Source organism: Camelus ferus, chromosome 5 (genome assembly GCF_009834535.1).
Source record: "Camelus ferus isolate YT-003-E chromosome 5, BCGSAC_Cfer_1.0, whole genome shotgun sequence".
Taxonomy (NCBI): domain Eukaryota; kingdom Metazoa; phylum Chordata; class Mammalia; order Artiodactyla; family Camelidae; genus Camelus; species Camelus ferus.
In genome coordinates this window covers 92,743,663-92,761,275 of record NC_045700.1, presented here as the reverse complement: position 1 = coordinate 92,761,275, position 17,613 = coordinate 92,743,663, and the positions used below count along the sequence as shown (strand labels likewise).

Genomic DNA, 17,613 nt, shown 5'->3' with positions numbered 1-17,613 from the left:
ACCCAAGCGTCCCGACGGGTGGGCGGCCCTACGCGGCGCGGTGTCTCCCTGCGGGGGAGCACCGCTCACACAAGAAGGAAGGACACGCGGCCACGTGCTGCCGCAGCGGGGGCGGGGAGCCTTGCAAACGCTACAACATGGGGAAGAAGACAGTCACCACAAGTCACCTGCTGGACGGTTCCACTCACAGCCTACCCAGAAGCAGCAAATATACAGAGACAGTGAGCAGGCGGGAGGCTGCCGCAGCCGGGGGGCAGGGAGGGGTGTCGCCTGACTGCTCACAGGTCTCCTCTTGGGTTGGAAAAATGGTCTGGAGTTAGAGATGGTGGTTGCACAACTTTGTGACTATACCACATGTCAACCAAACTGGGACACTTTAAAATGAGCCCATAAGACACACAAATGGGGCTAAAGTGTTCTGTGTGTGCAGAACACAGTCTGAAAAGATACTTTTATTTAAAAAAAATTGTACACACTGAGACATATTCTTGTTACCAACAAGAATACACTATAACAGGACAGGGAGAAAAAACCCAACCACCTACGCGTAGTCAGGAGCGGGGCGGGTCCGGCAAGGGGGAGAAGTCACAATGGGAGGAATCAAGGTGGACTGGGACCCGGCCCGGCCAGGAGGCAGGGGCTGGTCAGGGGTGCTGACCCAGAGCCGCAGCACACTGTGGAGGCCGCAGCGCACTGGGAGGACGCTCCCCAAGTAGGGACAGGAGCAAGGGCATCTGGGTGGCTTTTAGGACTCTAAAAACCCGATGCAAACGTGCTAGGCAACAATGAGATTGGACTGGGGCAGCCAAATCAAGCTGCGGGAAGCACAGGGCGGGCCTGGCCCCGGAGCAGCCTGGGTCCAGAGACTCGAGGCCTCCCAGCTGGCAGCCCCTCACCTCCTAACTGCGGTTCCACTCCCATTCTGCAGGTGAGCAAACTGAGGCACCACAGCGGGCCACTGAGCGGAGCCACACAGCCATCAGTCCAGTCGCTGAGATCCGCCCCCAGACAGGTTCGCTGCGGAGTCCAGGCCACGCCCCACCAGAACCACACAGGTAAAGCGGGAGGAAAAGGCTCCCCCAGAAAAGGGGGCTTCTTCCCAACAGATAAAACAACTCACAGACATCGAAAACAGACGTAGGGTTACCAGGGAGGAGGGGGTGGGAAGGGTAAAGTGGGAGTTTGTGACTTGCAGATACTGACTACTGTACATAAAACAGGCAAACAAGTCTCCAACACGAAGCACAGGGAACTACAGCCAGTATCTTGCAGTAACTCATAATGAAAAAGAAGATGAAGAGGAATCTACGCATGTTCACGTGTGACTGAGACACGACGCCGTACACCAGAAAGTGACACGGCACTGTACACTGACTAGACTTCTAGTCAAAACAAACACACACAGCTGCCCCTCCCGCTGACGACCCTCGTTCTGGTCTCCTGCTGCACTCCCCCCACCCACCCCAGAGAAACTATTCAGCCAGGACGCTTGCTCTATTAGCTCTGGCAAAGAATCCTCTTTCCTCACATCACATTGATAAAGTGGGAGCCTGGCCTCCGTGGCCTGGGTTTGCAGAATCCAGTCTGGTGTCTGAGGGCCAGACCCCGGCCAGAAGGGAGTCTGCCTCGGTCATGCTGGCCTCCAGCCCCACCAGCCTTCCCGGAGGACGGCAAGAAGAGGGCTGCTGTGGGCTCCCGCCACCCAGCCACACCCCGTCCCCAGGACCCCATCAACGGGAGCGCACTGAGATTCACTCTGAAGCCCACTCACGTGCGGTACCCTAAAAACTGCCTACAGACACTTAGCATCCGGAGGAGGGCAAACTATTTCCCAGTAACACATGCAAACCGGCCTCTCAACAAATATTTATGTCCCGGCAGATGGAAGCCCGGTTCTCAAGTTACATTAAGTCCTTTTGAAATCCAGAGATCCCAGCCGGACAGGAACCTGGTAAAGGACTCCTGCTGGACATCCATCCAGCCCCACCTGGGCTCTGCTACAGCCCAGCGACTCGCTCCGCCAACGGGCAGTTCCAGAGCCCTGCCGAGCCTTCCACCAGCTGGTCCCAGGTCTTCTGCTGTGGGGATCCGGGTGCTGGTGTGAGGTTGGAAGGCTCACCTGAGCTCCGTTTAATCACTGCTCCACTCCTGGGGCACCAGCTCCCTCGTCTGTAAAATGAGGCTCCTGACGACCATCTGGCCCGACCCACCTCTCGGAGAAGAGCAAGCCCGAGTTGGGGAGAGCTTTGCAAACTGTAATGCGCTCTGCAAAATGTAAATATAAAAGGAACCTACAGAAGAGCTCTTCAAACACTGTACAAAAACATTTCCTCCCTGAAGCTGCTTCTGCCGAATCCACGAGGGCCCCAGACCACACGCGCCATTCATCAGAAACCCACCCGCCTCTGAGAGTCGGTTTATGATTTCCTCTTCCAACGCCGCTCAAGACCTGAACACCGTGCAGCCTGACGGTTCAGGGGGCCGGTCTCTCCAGCGACCCACCGACGGCCTGCTAGTGACCTGGACCCTGGGTGCCTGTCAACCACCCACACAGCATTTCTGATTTTCAGTTGTGGGTCCAAGCAAGCCCCGGATCAACTAAAATCCAGAGAAGATTCTCATAAGCCAAGTCTACCCTATTCTGTAAAGGAGCAAATACCACCTGGACCGAACGAAAAGCAACAGAAATAATGACCAGATACAGGAGAGAAGCGTTTCACCTCGGTCTGGGCTGAGCGCTCTGGCCCAGGCAGGCGTTCAGGTCCTCGGTCAGACCCAAGCCGGCCTCATCTCCAAGCCAGTCCCAGGTCTTCCTCCAGGTCAGGGGCTTTGAGGACACAGATCATTTGAGGAGTCTATCTGATAAGGGCTGTCGGCTATCGCTTTAGTAAATCACCTATTCCTGCAAAGTTTGGCTTATCATTTCAGGGTCTCGAGGACCCTCTAAATGGACCACTAGAAGTCCATAAGGCCCATGGCGACACACCTGTTGTTAAGATTCTGTTTAATGGGCCAAGGCCCAGAGCACTGTGCTCCAACAGAGGACACCCCAGACAGACCTAGAGCATCAGTCAACACTTTCTACAATTAATTACGTCAAAAACCAAAGGCGGAGATGAGGCTATACATTCCAGCTCACACACAGAAAACAAGTGTAAACAGGATTTATGGGCAACGATGAAGGAGGGGAGAAAAAGAATCAAGTTATGTTTACCGAATGTGAAGTCCAGGGCTGCCCAGGAAGGTAGGGGGTCCTGTCTACCCGGAGCCAGGGCCACAGCACACAGCCAGGGACAGAGAGAGGTGGACCCCGCGGGGCCGACAGGAGTGGGCCGACCTGACAGCAGCCCTGCTCTGCCGCCTCCTCTACCAAATGCAGACCTCGGCCCCACGACCTCTCAGGTCCCTTCCCACTGGGACAGAGCAGAGGGAAGGAGACACCGGGTGCATCTCAGCGGGACATCCTACCAAACAGCATCTGAGCACCCTCGAGGAGCCAGGACTGTCCCTCTGCTCAGCCTTCCCCGAGGCCGGCTGCTGACCTCTTGGGAAGAGGGCCCCAAATTGCTCACTCTGGCCAGCGGGTGGTGTGAATCCTTCTTCTGACCTTTGGGGCCCCTGCAGCAGCCTGAAGTCGGGAGGGTGACATGTTTGAGAAACAGCGGGAAGCGAAGCGTCCGGGGCAGGGCATCCCCGCTGGCCACACGTGCTGCGTGTTCAGAGGAGCCACGTGACTGATGCTCAGGGCCCCGCAGTATAGACACAGGAGAGGGGGGCCCGGGGCGGCTGGTGGGGTTGTGGCAAATTCAGAAGGAGGGAGGGAAGGAAACAGGGAGGCTGGGAAGGAGGGAAGACGGGAGATGGAGGAAGGGAGGGTGGCAAGTCTGCATAAAGCCCAGGAGAGGATGAACACATGCCACCTCCTCACTTTCCTGGGAGTATCACTGCCTGGCCCAGGCTCGCCCCCAGCCTGGACACCCCGGGGCCCTGTCCCCTCCCTCCGATGGATCAGAGATGGATACCACATACCAGTGAGCCAATCCGCTGTCTGCAGCAACTGAGCACTGGCTCAAAAGAGCGAGCGGCCCAACCTGCTTCTAAGAGCAGGGCGCTGGGAAAGGAGCAAGTGGCCTGGGGCAGGTCCAGCACAGGGCTGCTGGGCCCTGGCTGAGCCGCGAAGGCCAGGTGTCAGCGAGAAGCACAGGCGGGGGGACGTGCAACTCCACCCTAAGAGCAGCTTCATTCCTCACAGCCTGGTTCCCGGGTCCCCTACGATCCGCTGGGCTCCCCTCTGGATCTTTCCAATAATCCTCCCAGTTTTTTCTCTTGAGCCAGTTAGGGTGCATATTTGATTCCTTTTGATCTTTGAGAATCTTTTGAGACTGGGTCCATTTTCACAGATGAGGAAACCAAAGTCTGAGGAAACTGATGCATAATGCTTACGTGCCCATAATCGGAATCTGCCTGTGCTTAGAAAAGATCAAGACTATACGCTCTCTGCGCAGACATTTTTCTGACCCAAGAATGAAACACACTCTGTCCTTCCTAAATTGCAACCGGCCCAGCCAACTATAAATAAGGAACTAACACTAACACTAAAAGGACAAAACTCAGGCCAGAGGCAGGGAAGCGAGGGTTTCTGATCAGACTGGGAAGTTCTCTGTAGTCTAAGCAGGTTGCAGCAAGAGATGGGAAGGCTCTTGAAATAAACAACGGTGGAATCTTTCTCTGACTCACATCTTTTATCTCCTGGGCCTTGAGTATGTCAAAAATGTCTCATCTGTCCTCATGACGTGCCTGCTTTGAGAAGGGTGATGAGACTGAGAGACTAAACCACAAGGCTTTTAAGAATGCAGGTGCCTTTTTTAGTTGAACGCCTTGCTGAAGTGTGGGTCAGGTTTCTCATCTGCCCGCATTCCCCAGGCTTCCTGCTGGTGCCACATGACCTCACTCACAGTCAACTGCAGCCTTTATTTATCGAGGCACAGCAACGCGGAGGTGTTGAAGGAGGCTGAGAGCTGCCCCACACTCAGGTGATGCGAGGCCGGGTCCCCTTCCCTGCTGGTAAAACACCTGCTGACCACTGTGATGTCAGACTTGACCTCCAGAGGGCCGGGCAGGCCTGGGCAGGTGCAGCTCGGTGCTTCTGCACCATCTGGCTAGCGTCCAAGTCCAAGCAGGCCTGGGCGTCATGCTGGCTTTAAGGATGCTGGCCTTCATTGCTCTGTCCCAGGGACACAAGAAAGCCAGGATCTCCCCTACAAACAGCTGGCGCCCAGTTCAACCTCCAAAGTAAACAATTAGTGGTTGGTTGCCAGGGCATGGGGGCAGGGGGTGATGGGAGCAGTTACTTAGTGGGGAGGGGGTGTTTTCCTGGGGTGACGAAAAAGTTTTGAGACCAGAGAGAGGTGGGGGTCACGTCACACTGAAGGCACTTAAATGCCAATCAACCTGCACACTTTAAATTGTTAACTGAATGCTCAACCAGAAACAAAGCCAAAAAACCTGCACAATGGGAAAAAACGGAGATCCTCAGCCTAAAAAGTAACCCTTGAAAAGCAAGAATTTGTCCGTGATTATCCACGTGGTCCAGGCCGAGGGCGCCCGGCCAGAGTCCGTCCCCGTTCCAGAGTGCAGAGTGGACGAGGCCGGGCCGCTGGATGGCCCCATCCCTGAAGGTCATTCAGCTCATTCCTTAACAGTGTCCTTGTTTTAAGTAAATCTATAGTTCTAAGAGAAAAAGATTTAATCTCACTTCTTGAGTTTTACTCTAAAAAATTACCTACATGGCTCATGTTTGTGGCTCAAAACTGACTTCTATTGGCCGGAGCTGGACTTGGGGATACCTGCCCACGTAGCTCATGTGCCCTCCCAGGCGCCAGGTAAGGGGAGGCAGCAAGGAAACATGCACACAGGCTTATTTATAACCCTCTGAACTTGAACCTGAACGAGGTACTCTGAGCCCCATTTCTCGTCCGTAACATGGGCAAGGCGTATGGAGTGTCCGCGGGCTGAGAGGTACAACACGCAGGGCGTGGGGCCCCGAGGCTGGAGCTCGCGCCAGCCTCCAGGGCCGTCGGCAGCCCGTGGGAACCAGCCTCGGCCTCGGGGCCCTGGCCCCCCCTCCCCCCACCGCTGAGCTCCGTCCTTGGTTGGCACGCACCCCAGGGGGCTGCCGGGCCACATCTGCCTCTTGCCGGTCACTCTGGTGGTCCACACTGGCCTCACAGAGAACTAGCGCTGGGCATCATTTCCGCTCCCTCCCCTGGCCCACCAGCAACACCCCTGGGCACTTGAATGAACTCTTTCCGGCGGCGGTGAGAATGGCAGGCTCAGGAACAGGTTAAGAACCGCCCCGCGCTGATGGGGTCACGTGCAGACACAACACAGGCGCCCGCAGAAGGCACAGGAACGGAAGCCCGCACAAGCTCTGCCTCACAGTGAACTTGAGACAAATCGTATCTTGAACGTTAAGAAGCAGAGGGAAAACAACGCATTTATGTTTCTGGAGGGAAAAAAACCCCACAAAAATCGGCCAAATGTGTCAAGTTCCCATCTTGGCCACAGCCAGGGGCTGGTCTCTTTAAATGCTGAGAGATGCAGGTCCCCGCCCCTAAACGTCCCCCAAAGGCATGTCAGCAAAGGAGCACCTCCCTCTCCAGGCTACCCGGAGCCCTTAAGGACAAGGTGGGGACTGCGGGCACTGTTCTGACTCATCTCAACCCTCCGGTTTCCTTTGCCCAGAGGTCCTGCTGCCCCGGGAATGCTGGCACAGTGCCAGAAAAAGTAAGCCATATAAGTGACACCCAGGGACCTGCTGGAGCTGGAGCGGGGTCCCAGGCAGCCCCACCCCCCACTGACCTCCTGCCTTGCTCAGGAGGGGGCCTGAACTGGCCAAGCTGAACCCCAAATTCAAACCCAGAGGTGGGGTCAGGTGGGGGTCAGATGGGGAGCCATGTCACACCACCACTGGTGTCCGCTGGGTTTATCCACAGAGGAGGACCAAGCTGTACACTTGCTGTTTGATTTCAGAAACCCCAGCATTCCGGCCCATGCCAGTCCGAAAGAATGCTAGGAATCTGCCTGGCTTCCCCTGCGTTCACCGCAACCCAGACAGACCGCAGCCTGCAGGGCCAGGGCTGCTGGCGGCCCCTTCCAGGGCAGAGGCATTTTAAGTCTCTAAGACCTCAGCGGGGTGAGGACTGACTCTGAGACCAGAACACTCCTAAATTCCTCACAGCGCGATTAAAAGCGCCCAGGTTGTCCCAGGCAGACATCCCAAAGCATTCTTTCTGTCCAGAAGTTTGTGCTGATATCAGGAGAACAAGAGATGTGATAGGAAAGGTGGGGAGTGGAGAACGCTGTAACAAAATCCGGATCATCTTCCCCCATCTGAGGAGAAGATGTGCGTGATTTCAAGGACAACCCGAACTGGGGATGGGCACAGCCCTAGTGACAGAGCGTGTGCTTAGCATGCATGAGATCTTGGGTTTAACCCCAGTACCTCCATTAAATCAATCAATCAGTCACTCAATCAATTATCTCCTTCGGCTGGAAATAAAAAAAGGTCCTGAAAACATCCTAGAACATTCTGCCAGGCCACCACTCGCTCTCCCTTCTGCAGGGGAGGCTGAATGCCTCCAGCTCTTCCTGGACACTGGCTAACGCTTCCTCTGAACACCTTCTGCCACTGTGTTCCTTCCAAGGACACACCCCTACCAGAGAGACTCTCCAAGGGCAGGGCATCTCACACCAGAGGCCATTGTTTGGGAAACTCAAAACCTCTTTCGTTTTAATAATAACTCCTTTGTGCAGACACCACAGGACAGCCAACCTGGGCTCTGTCCCACAGCCTTCAGGGCGGAGGACAGACAAGCTGCCCAGCTGGTTTCTGGGGAGAGCAAGAACATTCCACCGGTGGCCACAAAGAGGGAAGTCACACAGGTAAACGGAAATGAGGGACTGTTCTGGGAACTCACCGGTGCCAGGCACACCAGTGACATCTGCCCTTCACGTGTGGGGACACTCGAAGCTGACGAGGATGTGAAGACGGGGCCGGGAGGGAGATGGTGTGGTGCCGAGAGAGGCCAAGGAGGGTCACGAGAAGCGACTTCTTCCTCCCTCCTGAGTGGCCCTGCAGAGCACATGGGGCCGTCACCTGACACAGGTTGGTCCCCTCAGTCATGACACAGCCCCTCTGCTCAGCAGGCCTCGGTCCCGCTACTCATCCAATTGCCCCGTCTGTGTTTCTTACCTGCAACAGGCCCCCAGCTCCCCGACGTCAGAGGACAAGTCCCAGGACCCGGCCTTCTGTCCGGAGAAGGGGGGTGCTACAAGACAGAAGGGGAAATGGGACTAAGACTCAGAGTCCTGTGCAGCTGGAGAACTCATTTCCGTCTTTCCCCGGACAGCTCTTCCACCCCAGAGCAAAGTATGTTCCAAACTGCATTTATCTAGAAGATAAGGACGGCGGTGGAAGCTACAATGTGGCCCCCAGGCCCCGTAGACCCCTCCCCGTCCCAGCGCGGCCGGCAGAAAGGCCCTTCCTACAACTGCCTCCTGGAAAGAGGCCCTCCCCCAGGTCACGGCCGCGTCGCCCATGCAGGGGTAAAAGGAAGTCCCTCCCCGCCCCGAGAAGTGGGAAGGGCTGGCCCAGGGCCAGTGCCTGTGAGGTCTCCGAGGGCTTCCCTCTGCCCACCCGGCCCTTCCAAGGGGGGCTGACCCAAGAGTGCGCCCCAGCAAACCTGCACGGCGACCCGCGTCAGAGCTGGTTTCTGGAAGCCCCGCGGGGCACAAAGGCCTTATTTGCTCCCCCCCCCCCCCAGTGCTGTGTCATCTTCCCTCACCTGCGGCGACTTGGCTGCAAAGTCTGGCAGTGAGAGCTCATCAGAATAGAATAACCTCATCAGCTAAAACCCCAAAGACGCATTCCAGACGCCTGGCCTCCCCAGTCGCCAGCCACTCGAGAGGCGGTTACTAAGGCGTCTGACAGATCCCTTAAACAAGGATGGTGATGGCCAGAGACTGAAGATACCACGGCCGCGTGACGGCCCTGTCAGCATCCGCGCCAGGCTGACCTGGACGGGAGGACTGGAGCTGCCCGCGGCTTTACGGGAGCCCTGAACCTCGTCGCGTTGTGAAATGGGGGTGGAAATTTCATCCCGGACACTTTGCCTAAATCAACACCCTCTCCCGGAACAGACAGCCGGGAACAGACCCTCATCCCCCTGAACGGCTCACATGGCCCAAGAGGAAAGAGCTGCTCCCCGAGACACTGGGACAGCCAGCTGGGCTTGGGATGCCGTTCCCTGGGGGCTCCCACAGTGCGATGAAGTCCAGACGCACAGAGGCGGGCCGAGGGAGGGAGAGGAGGCCCGGAAGGAAGTCAACCGACAGGAGAGAGAAAACCCAGTGTGTGGACTGCTGCTCCCGAGGGAGAGGCCAATCTAAGCGTCCCAGCAGTGTATGAAGCCACAGAGGCAGAAGGGAAACTCCCCTGAAACCAATAAATGCTGCCAAAAAGGCAACAACCTGGGGAAATAGATTCGAATGTGACAGGAAAGATTCAGATCCTGAGAAGATGAGACACGGCGGGGCGCTGAGGGGATGTTCAGGCCCCGGGAAGCGAAGGCCGCTGTCCGTCCACCCAGCACGTGGATTTTGGGTGCATCCACACTGCTGCTCGTGGGTCCCAGGAACTCGGGGTGTTCATCGGAGGGCTCGCGGTCCCCCAAAGGTTCTGTCAAGACAGAACAAATGAGAACCTCATCGTATTAAGGGGGGAAGGTTCTGAAAAGGCCTGGGGCAGTGAAATACCGCAGAGGTGGCCTCTCAGAACTGGGTTTACGGTGTTTTCCTGCTGCTTTGGGCTTCTCTAAACTTTCCAGCGCGTTCTGTGCTGAGTAGAATATGCATTTTTTTAATTTAAAAAAAAAGTTAAGTCACTATCCCAGCCTAGCTAAGAACTTGGGTGTCTCCTTCCCTTTGCAGACCCCAGCCCCGGGGAGTGGGACTTGCTAACCTACATTCCGACCAGGTGCCAACACTGTTGAGCTTCTTACCTTCGCACGGATCCCTCTGCAGATCCTTCGAGGAGGGTGAGGAGGGGTCAGGGGCTGGTAAGGCCGTGGAGCCTCCCTGGAGACAGCATCTCCATGTGGCCAGCAGCCCCGGCCGCCTGCGCCTGCATTATCTCCCACCCTGAAGCCCACCTCCCAGACGCAGAAGAATGGTTCGTGATGAGGAACAGCAGACTGCTCACCCGCTGAGCCTTTAAGAAGAGAGAGGTATGTTCCTCCTCACAGTCCACTCATGACACCCTTCTTCACCGTATCCTTAGGTGCCAGGTCACTCAGCATTTTAGGAATGGGCCTTGCAGGCCACTGGCCTTTTCTGTTGCTTACTCCAGTGGGCTCTGTAGGTGGGGAGCTTTGCTTCCAGCCCGCAGCCCTGAAGCTGAGCGGCTTTCCCTCCCACGGATCCCTGGGGGGTTCCCTGGACAGGGGTCACGGGGAAATGCACAGCCCTTACAGGCCGACATCGCTGCTGTGGTGGGCTGTGGGCGGGGACAGATGCACACGTGGACCTGTGTTCACAGCTCAGGCTGTGAATGGCCGTGCCCGTAAGGTCCAGGGTCGGGGTGAGGGGTAGGTGGACAGGACCAGGTCCATGCTCTACCTCTCTGGAAGCCCTGGGTTTCTGCACAAAGACCAGCTTTCCTAAGAGGAGGGGGCGTGGTCTTTCAACCAAGGGAAGGAGTCACTGTGAACCAGTGGGCCCATCCGTTCTGATGGTCCCAAAAGAAGACATATGACTTAGTGTGTGTGGATCAAGTTAGCACAAAGCCCTGGAGCCTAAAAGATGCCTAATTCCCTGAATTTTCTATTAAATGTCCATACACATCCACGTTTTTCTTAGCCAAAGTTTGGGGGAAATCTCCAAGAGCTACAGAGCTGTCAAAGAGCAGAGCTGGGAAAATTCTGTTGTCTTCCAGAGCCTCCAAATGAGACTCCAGTGGAGACACGAGTAGAGTCCAGTGGGAACAGCACACATGTCGCCTTTATGCATCACTTAGCGGCTGTTCTGTCAACAGCCCACAATCTTGGCCAATAAGAGGCGCATGAAACCCAGGCAGGCAACTCTATTCATTCAAAGACAGAGATGACAACCTCGCCCTCAATTCTCATCCCAGGACGGCCCCCCAAAGACACTCAGCTATTCTTTACAGCACCTCCCCTGTGTGACAGATGGACCTGTCCTCCCTCCCATTCATATGTTGAGGCCCCAGTTTCCCAGAACATGACCTTGTTTGGAGATCAGGTCTTTATAGAGGTAATCAAGTTAGGATGAGGTCGTAGGGTGAATCCAAGTCCAGTATCAGTGGTGTCGCTACAAGGGGGAAACCTGGAGGCAGGTGCACACACAGGAAGATGAAGGATGGAGTCAGGGTGACGCTTCTAAGAGTTACAGAACGCCAAGGGAGGCTAGCAGAGCACAGAAGCAGGGGAGGGGTCTGGAACAGCTTCTCTCTCACAGTCTCAGAAGGAACCAATCCTGCGGATACCCGATCTTAGATGTCCAGCCTTCAGAACTGGGAGACGATAAATTTCTGTTGTTTAAGAACCCAACCTGCGGGCCTGTTATGACCGCCTAGCAAACCAACACACCCCATCTGCAAAACGGGGGAAGGAATTCTCCCATCTCCGGAGCTGCCATGAAAGGGACGGATTCAGAAACGCTCTGTGAACCGTCATCCGCCTGGACCTCGGGTCAGCCTGCGTTAGCCCCACAAGACAGGAGGTGTCCAGGCTGCGGGGCCGAACCTCCCCGGACACCCAAACCTTCGGGCTTCATTTCCGGAGCCTCAGCAGGTGCCTGCCGGCCCTGTCCTCGCGTACGCCCAGCACAGCTCCTCAGGGCTGGCGGAGGAGTGATTCCGGGGTGGCTTTGGGGAAGCTGGAGAACTTCTAGGCCTGTTCTTAGGTTCCCAACCATCACGATGGACACGTATGGCTCCAGCGGCCTAAGCATCCCTTACATCCGGCATCTGCCAGTATCTAGACCGGAACCTCCCCCGGCAGGAATCGGTTCCTCCCATCCTTGCCCCACCAAACCTGAAAACCGTACCTGGAAAGCACCAAGCGGCAGCGCTAAAGCGCAAAGCAGAGCCAAGGCCCGCCCGCCGCCTGTCTCTGCTCATGAACACAGAGTATTTTTCAGTAGCTGGAGAAACAAACATCAAAATTGTATGAAGCTCAGATTGTGGTGTCCGGGAATACAGTTCGACTGAACACAGCCACACCGGTTCCTTTACGTTTTGTCTATGGTTCTTTCATGCAGAGGCGACATAGAGGGGCCGCCCCGGACACCTGACGGGCCACAAAGCTGAAATGCATACCATCGGTCCCCCAGCGTGGGTCGGCACGATCGATTGGTCCCTTTGCAAATGACGCTCAGGGCAGACCGAGGTCCCATCACCCAGCCGCGAACTTCACCCTTGTTTTTTCATCGTTTACAGAAGAAACTTACAAGGCAACCGATTTACAAAGCTGAGAAACATCACCCTTCTGCAGACTGACCTTCGGATTCAGCGCTAAGAAAGTAAGCACTAGTAAAACTGTTCACTGAAACAGTATTTAGGTGTGTGGTGGGTGATGTGGCTGAGTGAACGTGTCTGAAATCTCACCTGCCTTACGGGGCGAAATTTTCTTACACGGAACAGAGAGGGCAGTCACCTACCCTCTCCTAAAATTTCATAACGTTTCATAATTTGTTGACCATGTGGTAAGGAAGACCCTTTCCTCTCCCCTGGATTGATGCTATTTTGAATATGAAGCACCAGAAAGGGGTTATGGAGACACACAAACCAGACGCCCCCAGTGGTTTCGCCTGCACATCATCCACCCTCTCACCCTGCACGTCTGTGGGCTCCTACCCGGTGCCTGACGCGGTACCCAGGCGCTGCTTTGCTTCACTGTGTGTGGCCGGTGCTTCTGAACGTCCTGCCTCCCCAGCAGAGCAAGGCAGAGGGTGGAGGCTTCCGTCTGTGCGTGAGGAAGGGGCGCTGGGTTACCCGTGCTCACGCTCTGCTGGATGCGTGGACGCCCACACCTGTGGCCAGAAGGCTGCTTTCTCTTCCTCCTCTGGGCTTCTGCTCCTACTAGATGGAGCTGGTGGGCCTGGCTACGGACATTTTTATGGATTTAATTATTCCACAAATTATTCTGTGCGGCGAGCAGCTTCCAGGACGAGTCACGTTGAATATTTCATCAAAGACTCGATAAAAGGGAATCACTTAAACAAAGGCCGGCAAACTAAACCACGTCAAACGTTTAGGAAAAAAATAATAAAAAATAATAAAACTTCAGACTCAGACTGGACTCAGACTGCTTCACTGGGCTTTGTGTGCTGTTGCTTGAATTTAAGCCTGAAACCAGGAGGGTGCACCAGGCGTGGTCCATGCCAGACACAGCCGTCAAGCCCACACGCAGAAGGACCTCCGCCCGACGTCAGGAGGGCCGGAAGGTCCGAGGACACTGGCTTTTCCCATTAAAAAGAAGTTCTGATTCTTTCAGGCTTCGACTAACTTTTTCCACTCGCTGACCAATTACTTAGGGAGTTTTACAATCTGAGCTGGGTCACAATTCTGGGCTCCCAGCGGGGCTGGAAGTCTAAGGCCAATGTCTTAACAACCTCCACTTCAAAGCTGATGGAGGAGAGCTTTCCTGAGGTTTCTGATTCTGACCTGTCGCCTCTTCCCGGGAATAAACGGGGCCAGTACCAGCCAGGGCACCGGGTGTGGGAGCTGCCGCGTAGGGGGAGGCAGAAGGAAATGGGGGCCTCTGAGATGCTCCCCAGTCGATCCCGTGGGTCCCCATTTCAGCTCTTCCCTCTCCTGGCCTGACGGACTTCGCTAAATGACCCAATTTGCCCCGGGCCTCGATGTCCTCCAGCGTAAACCAGGGCTCTCCGCTCCACGCCAGGGTATATGCTTTCCTCTTTTTTGCCTGCTCCTCCCTGACCTCAGACAGACCCGCCACAGATTAGGACCACCTGCCCTCTGACCTCCTGGATCCTCCTGCCTGGGGGTCAACCCTTCACCCCGGCAACCTCTCAGCTTAGCAACAGTGAAGGAGGCAGGAGCAGGGGCAGTGCAGCTGGAGCTACCCAAGCGGGCCTTTCCAGCTGAGCCCAATCCCCTTCCGGGCCTGACTCCCCCGACCAGGGCCCTCAGGAGGCCCCTTCCCCATTCACCTTCACAACGCGGGCTGGGGCCTCCGCCCGCCTCGCTGTTGGACTGGCTGCAACATTCAGTTCAGAAAGCCTGGCCAAGCTGCTGGAGAAAGGGCGGGATGCTTCCTGTGTAAGTATTACTTTCAATGATTTGCAATCTGCTCATCTGTTGTGTATCACAGACCACCCCCCACTTTCCGATCACAAGCCAGATCCTCAAAGACATGGAGAGACTGGGGCAGAAACAGAATCGCGGCAACAAGCATCTTCTGAAGCCTGAGACCTGAATCACACTGTAAGGGGAGCGCTCTGTATTTTTATTTATTTCCCCAAAATGAATTCTCAGTTTCCAAATCTCTTCATCGGGAGATCTCTTCACAACATGTTATCCAGAAATGCAGGGTAATGTCCTACTTTTTTTAATAAGATGTTTAAAAAAAATGCAACCTTCAAAAATTTTTTTACCTGTTTTTGTTTGTTTGTTTTTTTAAATGTAAACTTAAAGAAACCAATCCAATGGGCGGGTGTGCATTTTGGGAGATGTCTGCATTGGTGGACATAGAACTGGATGACCCCCCCCCCCCAGCAAGGATGAGCAAAGGGCGCGGCTCCAACGGGTCATTTCCCTCTGATCCTCTGGCTCCAAACTACAGGCTGAAACAAGTGAACAAGTGTGGAATCAGGTCCTGGTCAGAACACCCCAGTCCAGGGAGTAATTTGGGACATGAAATGTAGGTTCTGTCCCCCACCCCTCCCTCCCCAACAGAGCCATCTGCATCCCTATGACTAAATTAGTCCTTCCACCTAGGGCCTGCTCGAGGTATGCACTTACCCTTACCTTTGTCAGAAGCAACCACCAATTAGGCGTGAAAGGTTAACACAGCTAAACACAGGTCAAGCTCTCCTGGCTGGTGCTCATTTGGTTTTGTGGGACCTGAGGTTAGGGTCAACAGGTCACTCTGTCATCTCACAAATGCTCACTCAGGCTCTGTTCTTTGCAAGCTACAGAGAGACCAAGATAAATAGAACACATGGGTCCTGCCCCTTAGAATGGAAGTGAGAGAGCAGGTCCCTAACCACCAGACAAGGCTGGAGACGGAAGACGCCAAGACAAGGCTGCTGGTGTGAGTGCAGGACAGGACGGAGAGAGAGCTCCCAGACGGGGAAGGTACCACCTGGGCTGGGCGGGCTCCGACAGGTACCAAGAGGATGCTACCACAGGGGTCAGAAGCCCCTCTGCAAGGGAGGAGCGTGTTACCTCCGTGCTCCCATCAGTCCCCGCACATCTCAGCTTTCTCCCACGATCTTCTGAACACCTCCTGCCACACTGATGGCTGACAGTTATGAAGACAGACCTTGGGGGAAGGGGCTCTTGCTGGAAGGGGCTGAAATGTCTGCCTTTCCCAGGACCCATGGGAACAGTCAAGTCTGGGTTTTGTGAAGGCCACGCTGTACTGGGTCTCTGTATAATCGGTTGCCCCCTCACTGTGCTGTCAAGATACTCTCCACATGGGTGGGTGCAGCCCTCATCACAGGCCCCCAAGCTCCCACCCTCGCTCAGCCTGCAGGGACACACTCCCCAGGGCAGCCCTGGGTCTGTGTCCCAGCCCCCGTCCTCCAGAGGGACAATTATCAGGCACAGTCTCATGATTCCCGGGGAGGGCCCCCCAGCACAGAAGCGCCCCAGCCGTCACAGTGACTGTGAGCTCAGTAACTGCCCCTGCACTTGCTTCCCAACTTCCTCATCTCCCCCTCCCCGGGCCCCACTCCTGCTTCTAGAGACCATCTCTCCCCAGAATACCAGCCCCCAAGTCCTGGCCTCAGGCTCTGCCTCCAGGAGTCCTAAACGAGACCAAACGCAAATGTCAGACTGGCACCGGACCACTGGGTCTTCTAGCCGAGACACAGGCACGGCTGAGTCACAGCAGCGCTCATTCCTGTCGGCTCTGGGCAGAGCCGCTGGGCTGTTTTGTGCTGTTAGAGACTCCAATTTAGAAAGCCCAGGAGGGACTTCGTTCCATTAACAAGATACACTTATATTCAGCCACATCCGGAAAAAAGCAAAGGGCATTGACACCCCCCCCAACATCCTTATATTAAAAACACATGCAGTCCAAGCCGGAGGCCATCGGAGCTCATGGTTCCCAAGGAGTCCCTGACCCTAAGCGGGGCCTGGATCCGGGTTCAGGCCCCGTGGTCCCAGCCCACACATCAGCAGGGAAGCCCCCCTCCCCACCACCTTCTGGAAGCTCGACTACCTCCAGTCACTTATATCTGGGGCTCGGCTCAAATGTCCCCTCCTCAAACCCCTGATTTCTGTGTGACTTTCCCATGGCTGCTGTAACAAACTGCCCCAAATTTGGTGGCTTGAAACCAATTTATTCTTGAAGGGGAGGGTATAACTCAAGCGGTACAGTGTGTGCTTAGAATGCATGAGGCCCTGGGTTCAATCCCCAGTAACTCTGTTAAAAAATAATCAAATATATGTGTGTGTGTGTGTGTGTATGTATATGTATATATATTGGGGCATTATGCTGTAGAAACCAACACATTGTAATGGACTGTACTTCAATTTGAAAAAAATTAACTCAAAAAATAATTAAATAAATAAACCTAATTACCTCCAGCCCCCTCTCCCCTGAAAAAAAAAACTAAAATAAAAAATTTATTCTTACAGTCAGGAGGCCAGAAATCTGAATCCAGTTTCACCAGCCTAAAGTCAAGGTACCGCCAGGTCTGGTTCCTTCTGGAGGCTCTAAAGGGAGAATCCATGTCCCTGTGTTTTCCACCTTCCAGCATCCTACCAGCCCCTTGGATTCCTGGCTTGTGGCCCCTTCTTCCATCTGCAAAGCCCACCACCCTCGTCTCTGTCTCCATCACCATGTGGACAGAGGATGACATCCTCTGCAGTCACATCTCCCTTTGCCTTTCTCTTAAAGTGACACTTGTCACTCCATGACATTTAGGGCCCATCCCAAATCTCCAGGGTAATTGTTCCCCCTCATGATCCTTCAATTAATCAGACATGCAAAGCACACTTTTTGTCATATAAAGTAACGTTCACAGGTCTGGCACGTGACTCTCTCTGGGGGCCATGCTTCAGCTTACCACACACCCTCCTAGAAACAGCACAGCTTTTATGCCAACCCCGCACCTGGCCTCAGGGATCACCCCAACAATCTCCGTCTACCATCTGTTTATTTCCTTTCTCTTGCACTAGAGTACAAGCTCCAGGAAGGCAAGGACTTCACCCTGGACACCTGGAACCACCTGGAACACTCAGGAAACTGCACTAGAATCCCCTCCAGGAATCAGCCTTTGTATCTTAAACAAGCTAACCTATATGGTCCATGGGGTGGGAACCCACCTGTGTCGCTCAGT

The 17,613-nt window shown here is 54.9% G+C and overlaps 1 protein-coding gene across 2 annotated transcripts in view; it reads right to left on the bottom strand.

The window, feature by feature from the left end:
* Positions 1 to 17,613, bottom strand: part of SH3BP4 (SH3 domain binding protein 4) — an 82,431-nt gene that overhangs the window by 38,395 nt on the left and 26,423 nt on the right. Inside the window, exon 2 of one of the 2 annotated variants that reach the window (XM_032480544.1) lies at positions 8,255 to 8,330. The exons of the other annotated variant lie outside the window; for it this stretch is intronic. The gene's annotated coding sequence lies outside the window, so the exon portion shown is untranslated. The remainder of the gene's footprint in view (positions 1 to 8,254; positions 8,331 to 17,613) is intronic. 2 annotated transcript variants of the gene reach the window in all.